The following is a 12,801-nucleotide window of genomic DNA, read 5'->3' on the forward strand; positions in this document are numbered from 1 at the left end:
GCCTGCACCCTCCGTAGTGACAGAATGGAGTCTTAACCACTGGACCACGAGGAAATTGCTGTTTTATGTGTTTTCTATACATAAGAATTATTAGCCTCACAAATATTAATAGAGTACCTGAAAAATGAAAGTGAAAGTGTTAGTTGCTCAGTTGTGTCTGACTCTTTGCGACCCCATGGACTGTAGCCCACCAGGCTCCTCTGTCCATGGAATTTTCCAGGCAAGAATACTGGATGGAGTGAGTAGCCACTCACTTCTCTAGGGGATCTTCCCAGCCCAGGTATCGAACCTGGGCCTCCTGCAGGGCAGGCAGATTCTTTACCATCTGAGCCACCAGAGTACCTACTATATGCCAAGTCTTAGACTAGGTGCCGGAGATCAATGATGAGTAAAAACAAACTTGGTCCTTGCCTTCATGGAGCTTATGGTCTAGTAGTGAGCACAGATAATAATCAAATAGTCATATGCATAAATGAAGAACTAAAACTGCAATAAGAGCAATTAAGGAGATATTTATTGTGCCCTGAGAACCTATAATGGCAGAGGTGGGGGGATGTAGATTTGACTCAGTCTAGCCTGTGAGTGTAGGGGGCTTCGTGGAGGAAGTGGTGTTTGAGTTGAGATCTATAGATTAAGTAGGAGTCAGCTAGGTGAAGGGAGAACTGAAGCTGAAAGAGGATTCCAGGCAAAGGGAAGAGCATGTGCCGAGGCTCCATTCAAGGGACAGAAAGGAAACTGGTGTGCCTGGAGTACAGACGGACTGGAGTGGAATGCAATGAGGCTGGAGACATGGGCATAGAGCCAAATCATTCAGGGCCCTTGGTCATTGTACAGAGCTGTTTGGAATTTTTTATGCTAAGCAATGGGAAGCCACTGAGGGATTTGAGACAGGAGTATGACATGATCAGACTTGTGTTTTGAAAAGTTCCCTGGCTTCAATGTGGAAAGCATGTTGAAGAGAAGAAAATGGAGGCAGAAAACCAGTTAAGGGAATTTCCTGGTGGTCCACAGCAGAGGCCACGGGTTCAATCCCCGGTCAAGGAACTAAGATCCTATGCCTCACAGCACAGCCCAAAATAAAGGAAGGAAGGAAGACAACCAGTTAGGGAGCTTTCCTGGTGACTCAGTGGTAAAGAACCCACCTGCCAATGCAGGAGACATGGGTTCAAGCTCTGGTCCAGGAAGATCCCACAAACCACACAGAAATTAAGCCCGTGCACCACTACAATTGAACCTGTGCTCTAGAGCCTGGGAGCCAGAACTACTAAGCCCATGCACCCTAGAGCCCATGCTCCACAGTGGTAGAGGCCACCACAATGAGAAACCCGAGCACCGTGGCTAGAGAGTAGCCTCTGCACACTGCAACTGGAGAGGGGACCACACAGTGGCGAGGACCCAGCACAGCCAAATAAATTAATTTAATTAAAAAAGGAAACCAGTTAGAAGGCTCTTTTACTCATCCAGCTGAAAGATCATGGAGGCTTGTACTAGGGTGGTAGAAGTAAAGATGGAGAGAAGAAAGCTTATTGGCTAGCTATTTAGAAAATAAAGACAACCTAGACTTGGTAATGTGGGAGATGAAGAAGACAGGGATGCCAAAGTTGACTCTTATGTTTCTGGCTTGTATGGTGGTGCTTTTTATGGAGATGGGGAACACTGGAGAACCTCTGGTTTGAGGAAGAGAGAGACCATCTTTAGCTCCAGTTTGGAACTAGCTTGAGTTTGAGATGCTTTTGAAACACTGAAGGGGAAAATGTAAAGAAGGCAACTGGAGCTCCCATAAAAGGTCAGGCCTGGAGACAAAAATCAAGAAGTCACTGGTGTATAGGTAATGTGTAAAGCCATGGGAATAAATGAAATGACCTAGGGAGGGAGTAAAGAAGAGGACCCAAGACTAATCCCTGGAAAACACCAGCATTTCTAGATGGGAAATGAGAAGAACTTGAGAAGGGAACTGAAAAGGAGAAGCTAGAGAGGAAAACCAGTGTCCTGTGCCATCAAAGCCCAAAGACAAGAGAAGTTCAAGAAGGTAAATATCAACAGAATTCAATACTGCCATGAGGTCAAAGAAAGTAAGAGAAAACTGTTCATAGAATTTAGGGTTCATGGAGGTCATTGAGTTCAACAAGAGCTGTTTCAGGGGAGTGGTGGTGGCAAAAACTGGCTTGAGTATGTTGAAGGATGATTGGAAAATGACTAAATGAAGTCAGGAAATATAGTCAATTCTTTGGAGAAGTTTGACTGTGAAGAAAAACAGAGACAGAGTGATAGCTGGAGGAAAATGTGGGGGCCGACATTTCCTTAAAGATGGCAGAAAAGGCTTGAGAATGTTTGAATGTTGTTGGAAAGGATCCAGATGAGAGAGAGTCACTGAATATACACAGTGATCAGCTGGTAAATGTTTAACAACTGGTTCTTTGAAGGGGGGAAAAAAAAACCCGGATATGTAGCATTTGCTAATTTCCATCGGAGAAGGCAATGGCACCCCACTTCGGTACTCTTGCCCAGAAAATCCCATGGATGGAGGAGCCTGGTAGGCTGAGGTCCATGGGGTTGCTAAGACTCGGACACGACTGAGCGACTTCACTTTCACTTTTCACTTTCATGCATTGGAGAAGGAAATGGCAACCCACTCCAGAATTCTCGCCAGGAGAATCCAAGGGACGGGGGAGCCTGGTGGGCTGCTGTCTATGGGGTCCCACAGAGTCAGACACGACTGAAGTGACTTAGCAACAGCAGCAGCAGCTGATTTCCATGGTATAAATATTCTTACAACAACTGATGTCAGACTGTCAATATGAAGTCTCAATCCCTACCTGATGTGAAGAATTGACTCATTGGAAAAGACCTTGATGCTGGGAAAGATTGAAGGCAGGAGGAGAAGGGGACAACAGAGGATGGGATGGTTGGATGGCATCACTGACTCAATGGACATGAGTTTGAGCAAGCTCCAGGAGTTGGTGATGGACAGGGAAGCCTGGCATGATGCAGTCCATGGGGTCACAAAGCCTGCCAGTAGGCTTCAGCACACCACTAACAGCAGAAAGATTTATGTTCAGTTATCAGTTATATTTTTCCTTTTATGAAGTTCTCATACGTGTTCCTTGCCTACTTTTATATTGAAACACTTTTTTCTCCGTCTTTAGTCCTATAAGCTCTTTGTCATTAAGTTTATTTATAGTGGATTTTTGGGTAAAGAAGTTAAATTATTTGTATAGTCAGAATCTATCAGTATTTCCCTTTATGATTTTTCCCTTGTAGTTCTGTATTTTTTGTCTATTAGTAAATTGGCACTCTGCTTTATTTTTTGTGAAATTGGCTATCATGAATTAGCTTTCCTGAAGCTGAGGTGTTTTGTTATATTTCAAGTATTTTTTATGTAGACCATTTTCAAAGTCTCCATTGAATTTGTTACAATATTGCTTCTGCATTACATTTTGGTTTTTGGCCACAAGATACTTAGGATTTTAGTTCCCCAACCAGGGATAAAATGTGCAGCCACTGCATTGGAAGGCAAAGTCTTAAGCACTGAACCACTGGGGAAGTCCCCAGCTGAGGTGTTTTAAACTGCAAAGGTGGTGAACAGACTGTGGCTCTCAGTGACTTCACCAAGGTACTGCCATCTTGTGAGTTCTACTTGTGGTCAGGTAACACTCTAACCTCTTTTCAATTTATTGTTTTAAATACCATAATAATACCTATAAGGACATAGGCTTTCCAAGAGCCCGCCCGCTCTTTTAAAATTTCTGCTCCAATAATTTGAATCTGCCTTTCAATCACCTGCACAGATAGTCCTCCCTACCATGGCAAATGAGACATTCAGGGACCTTACAAAAGTAAGCTAGTGACAAGATTCTATCATCACCTGCCAAGAAGAACCTCAAAAGATAATCAGACCTCGTATTTTGCTCCTATTCAAAGTAATTAAGGTAAAATTGTAACCTTTGACTGTAGCATGTATTTTCCATACTCAATTGGTCAAGTATTAAATAACTTTATAAAGTAGGTTCATTCACCTGGGGGCATATTGACTTGCAGCTAATTCAGTCAGGCCCACTCATGGGGAACTCATGTTATTTAAAATCAGACATCCCATAGTGTCAATCTGCAGCTGAGGGGTCAAGTCAAGGATACAGCCAGAGTTTCAAGGGGTGGGTAACCCAGTGGAATGGATTCATTTATTCATTTATTCAGTAAAGGTTTATAGAGCACTGCTGAGCAGTGTACATAATGCTGGGGACATAGCAGTGTACAAGTGCTATTACAGAACTTACGAGAAAAAGACATACAGGCCATTATAACACAACGAAAGAAAACCACAGATGCTCTAAGAGCCTCAGGGGATGGGTACCCAATTCAGGTAATGAAGTAAGGCTTTCCAGAGATGGTGAGAACTAAGTTGAGGCCTGAATGGAAGTAGGAGATGGATGGGTGAAAAAGAGAAAGGCAATGGTCATCTCATTAGGCTGAGGTCTAAGAAGAAAACACTTAATGCGTGGAGAAATGCCAGATGGTAAACAAAGGTTCAGATGTGGGTTCCAGTGGTGTGAGTCTATCGTCTTGAGCTAGAGTCAAAAACTGAGGGTGAGCATGGATGTGTATATAGCAGGTGGGGGAGTTGGTTCCAGAATTTAAAAACTTTTGTTTTCCCTGCAGAGATGTGGGTTATGGGGACTTTGAAGAGCAAGTACTTTTTTTTTTCTTTTAACTTTTTATTTTGTATTAGGGTATAGCCGATTAACAATGTTGTGATAGTTTCAGGTGGACAGCAAAGGGACTCAGCCATTCATATATGTGGATCCATTCTCCTTCAAAGAGCAAGTAGTTTTTAAAGTAAGCACACAATGAGGTCCTTCGTATAGCATAGGGAACTGTATTCAATATCTTGTGACAAACCATTGTAAAAAAAATATATATATATATATATATATATGTATATACACACATATGCATATATATATGTATAACTGAGTCATTTGCTATACAGAAGAAATTCACACAACACTGTAAATAAACTATACTTCAATAAAAAAATTTTTAAATAAGCAAGGGGGACTTCCCTGGTGGTCCAGTGGTTAAGACTCTGTGCTTCCACTGCAGGCGGTGTGGGTTTGATCCCTAGTCAGGGAATGCCTCACTGTGTGGCCAAAAAATTATAAAAGGATAAACATTAAAAAAAAAAGTAAACAAGGTAAAAACAAGCATGCCTTGAGCACTGGTGGGATCTCAGCAGAAAGGACAAAAACCCTTTCTGGAAGCTTGCTTTTATATGGCGTGCCCGATACCCACTCCTTGGAGGGAGCCTATGCAACCTTTGCAGAGCAGGACTAGTACTGAGGTTCTACCAGGATTATGGCAGGTTATTGGTTAATGTCATGAATCCACTTTAGTGCTCTTGGTCTTCCCTGGTGGCTCAGCTGGTAAAGAATTGCCTGCAATCTGGGAGACCTGGGTTCAATCCCTGGGTTGGGAAGATCCCCTGGAGAAAGGAAAGGCTACCCACTCCAGTATTTTAGCCTGGATAATTCCATGGACTGTATAGTCCATGGGGTCGCAATGAGTCGGACACAACTGAGCAACTTTCACTTTCCATATTGTGAAACTTAGGGACTTGAACGGAGTGTTTTTTGACTTGTTAGCAAATAGTCCAAGCTGCTTCCTGCTTCCTGGAAGATTTGACTTCACCATAAATAGCTTCATGGCTCACCTCCAGAAGGCCTATGACCTTCCATTTTGGTGATCAGAGATCAACCTTCCTAATATAATATATACCAACCACCTCCCCTATTGGTTTCCAAAATAAATGCATCACTCCTCCATAAACAACAGAGAGAAAAAAGCTCTCTAAGCCCTTATCAGAAATGACAAGTTTAAATGATCTGCCATGTCATTCTGATCACAAATCTAGACAAGAAAACTGAAATTCGAGGATAGCTTGCTTGGGGTATGGCATCCACATTTTTTCCATTGTAAGTCACATAATAAAAGATACAGATATGTACAGGTTGCATACACTAATGGTAATAGTGAAATATGGCTTGTTGGCCGGTCAACAACACAGACTGTAGAAACAGTAATACAAAAGCATCCCCTCCAAGTTTCATCAACTGCATTCACTCAAAAGTGCACATTTGTAGGTCTGTTGTTTATCAGTGATAAATTTTGATTGATTCAATAATAAGAATAGAACACTGGCACTTAACAAAATGACCTGAAACAGTGGGTGCTAGTTTAGTCTAGGGCTGTCTCATGCTGACTCCAGAGACGCTCCCAATGGGGGTTTCCATTTCAGCAGTCTTAACAAAGAGAATATACTCTTCACTGCATTAGAAAGACCTCAACCTTGTTTAGAGCTTGGCCATTCAAACTGAGAGGTTGGGATAATGTTCACCTCAAAATTCTTGATGAATCCAGTTCACGATGTTGAACGTTGACACACATTAATAGTAGGTTTTCTGATTTAGTTGTAAGCAATGTGTAAATGAATAAATGACAACGTAATGTTGTTTGTGCTCCCAAGGCAGTCATAAAAATGTCTTTTAAAGTATATTTTGCTTGTGAAAATAAAGGACTGTCTGTGCTCACCAAAACCTGTGAAACAGATGGATTGTGTGGTGTGTGAATTAAAACTATTATGGGCTTCCCAGGTGGCACTCGTGGTAAAGAACCCTCTTGCCAATGCAGGAAACATAAGAGATAGGGGTTCGATCCCTGGGTCGGGAAGATCTCCTGGAGGAGGGCACAGCAACCCACTCCAGTATTCTTGCCTGAAGAATCCCATGGACAGAGGAGCCTGGCAGGCTACAGTCCATGGGGGTCTCAAAGAGTCCGACACGACTGAAGCAATTTAGCATGCATGCACACAAAACTATTATGCTGGCAGCTTCCCTGGTGTTCCAATGGTTAAGAATCCACCTTGCAGTGCAGGGGACATGGGTTTGATTCCTGGTCAGGGAACTAAGATCCCACATGCTGCGAGGCAGCTAAGTCCACAGGCTGCAACAAAAGATCTCACATGATGCAATGAAGATCCCATGTGCCGCAACTAAGATTTGATGCAGCCAAATAAAGACACAAATAAATATTTTTTAAAGCTATTATATGGGCTTCTCTGATAGCTCAGTGGTAAAGAATCCGCCTGCAATGCAAGAGACATAAGAGACAGGGATTCAATCCCTGGGTTGGGAAGATACTTTGGAGAAGGGAATGACAACCCACTCCAGTACTCTTGCCTGGAGAATCTCATGGACAGAGGAGCCTGGTGGGCTACAGGCTATAGAGTGACAAAGAGTCAGGCATGACTGAAGCTACTTAGCAAGGACAAAGCTATTATACTAGAAAAAAAAAAAAAAAAAAAACCTATCAACCTCTTCTGGCCATCCCATTACTGCTACTGCTGCTAAATCACTTCAGTCGTGTCCGACTCTGTGTCATCCCATAGACGGCAGCCCACCAGGCTCCCCCATCCCTGGGATTCTCCAGTCAAGAATTCTGGAGTGGGTTGCCATTTCCTTCTCCAATGCATGAAAGTGAAAAGTGAAAATGAAGTCACTCAGTCGTGTCCGACTCTTAGCGACCTCATGGACTGCAGCCTACCAGGCTCCTCTGTCCATGGGATTTTCCAGGCAAGAGTACTGGAGTGGGGTGCCATTGCCTTCTCCGGGCCATCCCATTACTGTGCTTTAAACTCTCCTGGGCACTCTGCACCCTACCAGGGATGCATGAAATACGGGACAATCAACCATTCCTGGCACCTGCCAAGCATGGCCCAGTCCTGGAGGCTGGCTCTGCCCCTGCTGTATTGCTCTGATCGTTCTGGCTTACAGATTCCTTACTCTCTGAGGTAAGAGACTGCCTCCTCTAGTCCCAGGCTTTTGGGATCCTGTGGTGTAAACTCTCCTCTGCATCCCTCCTCCTACATCCAGGGAATGGAACCATCACACAATTGTGACTTCATTTCCACCAAATCTATTACAGATTTCTTTACAATCTAGGAACGCATTGAACCCAAGACAGTTCAGCAGTGGGAAAAGAGAGGTTTCCAGTCCCCATCTGCCCATCCAGGTGTCCAGGTAGAGTCTGCATTTCCTTGAACAAATCAACAGAGCTTTTGTTTGTCCCCTGAAGTTTCAAGTTCAATGTGCTCCGATGTCTTGTCATATCCATAAGGAAATATAATCTTGTGAATCACTGGAGGTCTAACAAATTGGATTTGGGGCCTCTGATTCCAAAAAGTCCTTGATTGGAGATGGCAGCTCAGTAAATCTCCATACCTGGGATCAATCTCTTCTAAATAGCTCCTAAAGCACTCATGATTAAAGATGTGAGCACAGAGGAAATTCATAGTCTTTATTGCTTACTCCATCATATCATGTGGTGAACCAGACTTGCAAAATTCATGGCATGAGGCATGCGGCAATGACAGCTGGGCCCACCAAATTTCTTTTGGATTGAATACATTGTTGAAATCTTATTTGCTTTTTCAAAGCAGATGCTGTATGTATAACAAGTGAACTTTTCCATGTTTAGAACTTTTTAAAGTCCTTTTAAAAAAACTGGTTCGTCAAGGACCTACTGTGTAGCACAGGGAGCTGCTCAATGTTATGTGGCAGCCTGGATAGGAAGGGAGTTTGGGAGAGGATGGCTACATGCATGTGTATGGCTGAGTCCCTTCCCTGTTCTCCTGAAACTATCACAAAACTGTTAATTGGCCACATGCTTTGTGCTAGTTGTTCAGCTGTGTCCGACTGTTTGCGACCCCATGGACAGTAGCCCTCCAGACTTCTCTGTTCATGGAAGTTTCCAGGCAAGAATGCTGGAATGGGTTGCCATTTCCTTCTCCAGTAATAAAGTATACTCCGATATAAAAATCTTAAAAAAATTTAATAAAAAGCTGGCTGAGACCTAATTCATGTGGGCTGGCACTAAAAAAAAAGTGGACTCTGGAGTCAGACCCTTTAGGTTTAAGTATCAGTGTGCCTCTTGCCAGCTATGTGCGTTAGGCAAAAATTTTAACTTCTTTGTGCCTTAGTTTCCTTCCCTGTAAAATTCAGATAATAATAAGATGACCTGTGTTAGGGGGTTGTTATGAGGATAAAATATGTTGAAATTTGTAAAATGCTTAGAATAGTACTGGCACATAATGAGTGCTGTATTAGTTCTTAAGTAAATCAGATTCATTAATTTTGCTAAAACTCTCAGGCAGACACAAACACTTGCCCTTTCCCAGGCCATGTCACATACCTTGGATGAGGACATACAGTTCATTCATTCTCCTGTGTACTCTGAGTTCTCTTTTTCAGTCAGACTAGACCACTTGAAACCCATGTGTTCAGTCACCTTTGCAGGATCACCTTCCCTGAGCTTTACTTCTAATGCAATGCCTTCCACTTCTGATCACTGTAATAAAGAGACATGTAAAATTCTTTTCTGCTGGCTATTAAAACTATTGTTGAGACTTCCTTGGTGGTCCAGTGGTTAAGGCTCCATGCTTCCAATGCAGGGGGCATGGGTTTGATCCCTGGTTGGGGAAGCAAGATTCCACAGGCTGCGTGGCACCATCAAAAAATAAAAAATATTGTTGAGGACAATATCCAATATGGTACATATTTGCACCTCCAGCCCCAACTATCTCGCTCCAGCCTCATGTATCCATCTGACATCAGCATTAGATATTTCAAAAGAAATAAACTCAACAAATTCAAGAACAAATACATCATCCCCTTCCTGCTCTTGACCCTCAACCAGATTTTCATCAGTGATCCACCTCTCAGGGAACAGAACCACCTTTTCTGATCAGATCAGAATCATAGGACTCATCTTTCTTCCTCAACCCTCGTCTCAATCTTACAAAAACCAATCTATTTCACCTCCTAAATATCTCTCAATATTCAAAGCCCACATGTCTGTTTTTATACAGCTATGACGTATACAAACTCTTCTCTTGCCTCTTCATTTAATAGTGTCATAAACGCACTGGCTTGAGCATCAGTGGAGACTGGGCCCTCGTTTGTTTATTCAATAAAATTTAACACTCCCCTCTTTGCTCAGGCTAATCTATGAGGGCTTCTGGAGAAAATAGAGATGACCTAGACCTGTTGGTGCCCTCAGGGAGCTTCCAGTCTGGTGAGGGAGACAGACATATTTGCAATTTTTTTCTAGAGGAGATGTGCCATGCAGTAAGCAGAGGTCAATACGCACAGGGTACTGAGAGACCATGGAAGAGTAACAAGTTAATCAGACGTGGGTTTGGAAAACTTTCCTAGGCCTTGAACCCTGAATAACGGTTCTCTGGGAAAGGAACAGTTGAGATTAGAGATAGTCTAGGCAACAACTGCAGTCATGAAATTAAAAGACACTTGCTCCTTGGAAGAAAAGCTATGACAAACCTAGACAGCATATTAAAAGCAGAGACATTACTTTGCCAACAAAGGTCCATCTAGTCAAAGCTATGGTTTTTCCAGTAGTTGTGTATGGATGCAAGGGTTGGACCATAAAGAAAGCTGAGTGTCGAAGAATTGATGCTTTTGAACTGTGGTGTTGGAGAAGACTTTTGAGAGTCCCTTGGACTGCAAGGAGATCCAACAAGTCAATTGTAAAGGAACTCAGTCCTGAATATTCATTGGAAGGGCTGATGCTGAAACTGAAACTTCAGTACTTTGACCACCTGATGCAAAGAACTGACTCATTGGGAAAGACCCTGATGCTGGGAAAGACTGAAGGTAGGAGGAGAAGGGGATAACAGAGGGTGAAATGGTTGGATGGCATCACTGACTCGATGGATATGAGTTTGAGCAAGCCCCGGGAGTTGGTGATGGACCAGGACTGGCATGCTGCAGTCCGTGGGGTTGCAAAGAATTGGACATGACTGAGCAACTGAACTGAGGCAATAATAATAGTGCATGCAAAGACCAGAAATAAGAAATCCCATTGCCGGTTCAAGGAACTCTAAGGTATTCCTTGTGTCTGGAAGTCAGAATTTGAGAGGACTGAATTACCAGTAGCCAGATCATGCTTTGGGTGCCCTATTGAGGAGCTTCCTCTATCACGTGGTAACTGAGAGGCCAAGGTATTCATACAGAGGAGGGACAAAATCAGATCTGGATATATTTGAAAGATCTCTGTGCAAACCTAATCACAAACCTTCCAAATGGATAAAACAAATAGGGAAAAAATTTTCAAAAGAAATATAAGGCTTGAACAACACAGTAAACTAACTGGACCTAATGGATATGTATAGAACACTCCACCCAACAAGAGCAGAATGCACCTTCTTCCCAAGTGACCATGGAACATTTCACAGGATAAAGCCATATATTAGGCCATAACACTGGCCTCAGTACATTTTAAAGGCTCATAATCTTACAAAATATGTTCTTCGACCACAATGGAGTAACATTAGAAATAAATAACAGAAAAAAATTTGGGAAATTCACAAATATGTAGAAATTAAACAACACACTCATATATAACCACGGGTCAAAGAAGAAATAACAAGTGAAATTAGAAACTGCTTTGGGATGAATAAAAATGATGGCATAATATACCAAAATTTGTGGGATGAAGCTAAACTGGTACTTAGAGGAAAATATTAATAAAGTAATATTTGGTACCAAAACCAGATGAAGATATCATAAGAAGGAAATAATATCTCTTATGAATATAGATGTAAAAATCATCAACAAAATACTAGTAAGCCAAATGCGTCAACATTTTAAAAGGAAGAATCACTATAAACAAAGCTAATGGAGGTGATAGAATTCCAGTTGAGCTATTTCAAATCCTAAAAGATGATGCTGTGAAAGTGCTGCACTCAATATGCCAGAACATTTGGAAAACTCAGCAGTGGCCACAGGACTGGAAAGGTCAGTTTTCATTCCAATCCCAAAGAAAGGCAATACCAAAGAATGTTCAAACTACCACACAATTGCACTCATCTCACACGATAGCAAAGTAATGCTCAAAATTCTCCAAGCCAGGCTTCAACAGTACACGAACCATGAGATTCCAGATGTTCAAGCTGGATTTAGAAAAGGCAGAGGAACCAGAGATCAAATTGCCAACATCCGTTGGATCATTGAAAAAGCAAGAGCGTTCCAGAAAAATATCTGCTTTATTGACTATGCCAAAGCCTTTGACTGTGTGGATCACAACAAGCTGTGCAAAATTCTTCAAGAGATGGGAATACCAGACCACCTGACCTGCCTCCTGAGAAATCTGTATGCAGGTCAACAACAACAGTTAGAACTGGACATGGAGCAACAGACTGGTTTCAAATTGGAAAAGGAGTACATCAAGGCTGCATATTGTCATCCTGTTTATTTAATTTATATGCAGAGTACATCATGAGAAATGCCAGGCTGGATAAAGCACAAGATGGAATCAAGATTGCTGGCAGAAATATCAATAACCTCAGATATGCAGATGACACCACCCTTATACCAGAAAGCAAAGAAGAACTAAAGAGCCTCTTGATCAAAGTGAAAGAGGAGAGTGAAAAAGTTGGCTTAACATTCAGAAAATGAAGATCATGGCATCCAGTCCCATCATTTCATGGCAAATAGACAGGGAAACAATGGAAACAGTGAAATATTTTATTTTGGGGGGCTCCAAAATCACTGCAGATGGTGACTGCAGCCATGAAATTAAAAGATGCTTGCTCCTTGGAAGAAAAGCTGTGACCAACTTAAATAGCATATTAAAAAGCAGAGACGTTACTTTGCTAACAAAGGTCCGTCTAGTCAAAGCTATGGTTTTTCCAGTAGTCTATGTATGGATCTGAGAGTTGGACTATAAAGAAAG

The 12,801-nt window shown here is 42.2% G+C and overlaps 1 protein-coding gene across 2 annotated transcripts in view; it reads right to left on the reverse strand.

Moving 5' to 3' along the window:
• Nucleotides 1-12,801, reverse strand: part of SEPTIN6 (septin 6) — a 159,638-nt gene that overhangs the window by 82,466 nt on the left and 64,371 nt on the right. The gene's annotated exons all lie outside the window — the stretch shown is intronic.

Source organism: Bos taurus, chromosome X (assembly GCF_002263795.3).
Source record: "Bos taurus isolate L1 Dominette 01449 registration number 42190680 breed Hereford chromosome X, ARS-UCD2.0, whole genome shotgun sequence".
Lineage (NCBI taxonomy): Eukaryota > Metazoa > Chordata > Mammalia > Artiodactyla > Bovidae > Bos > Bos taurus.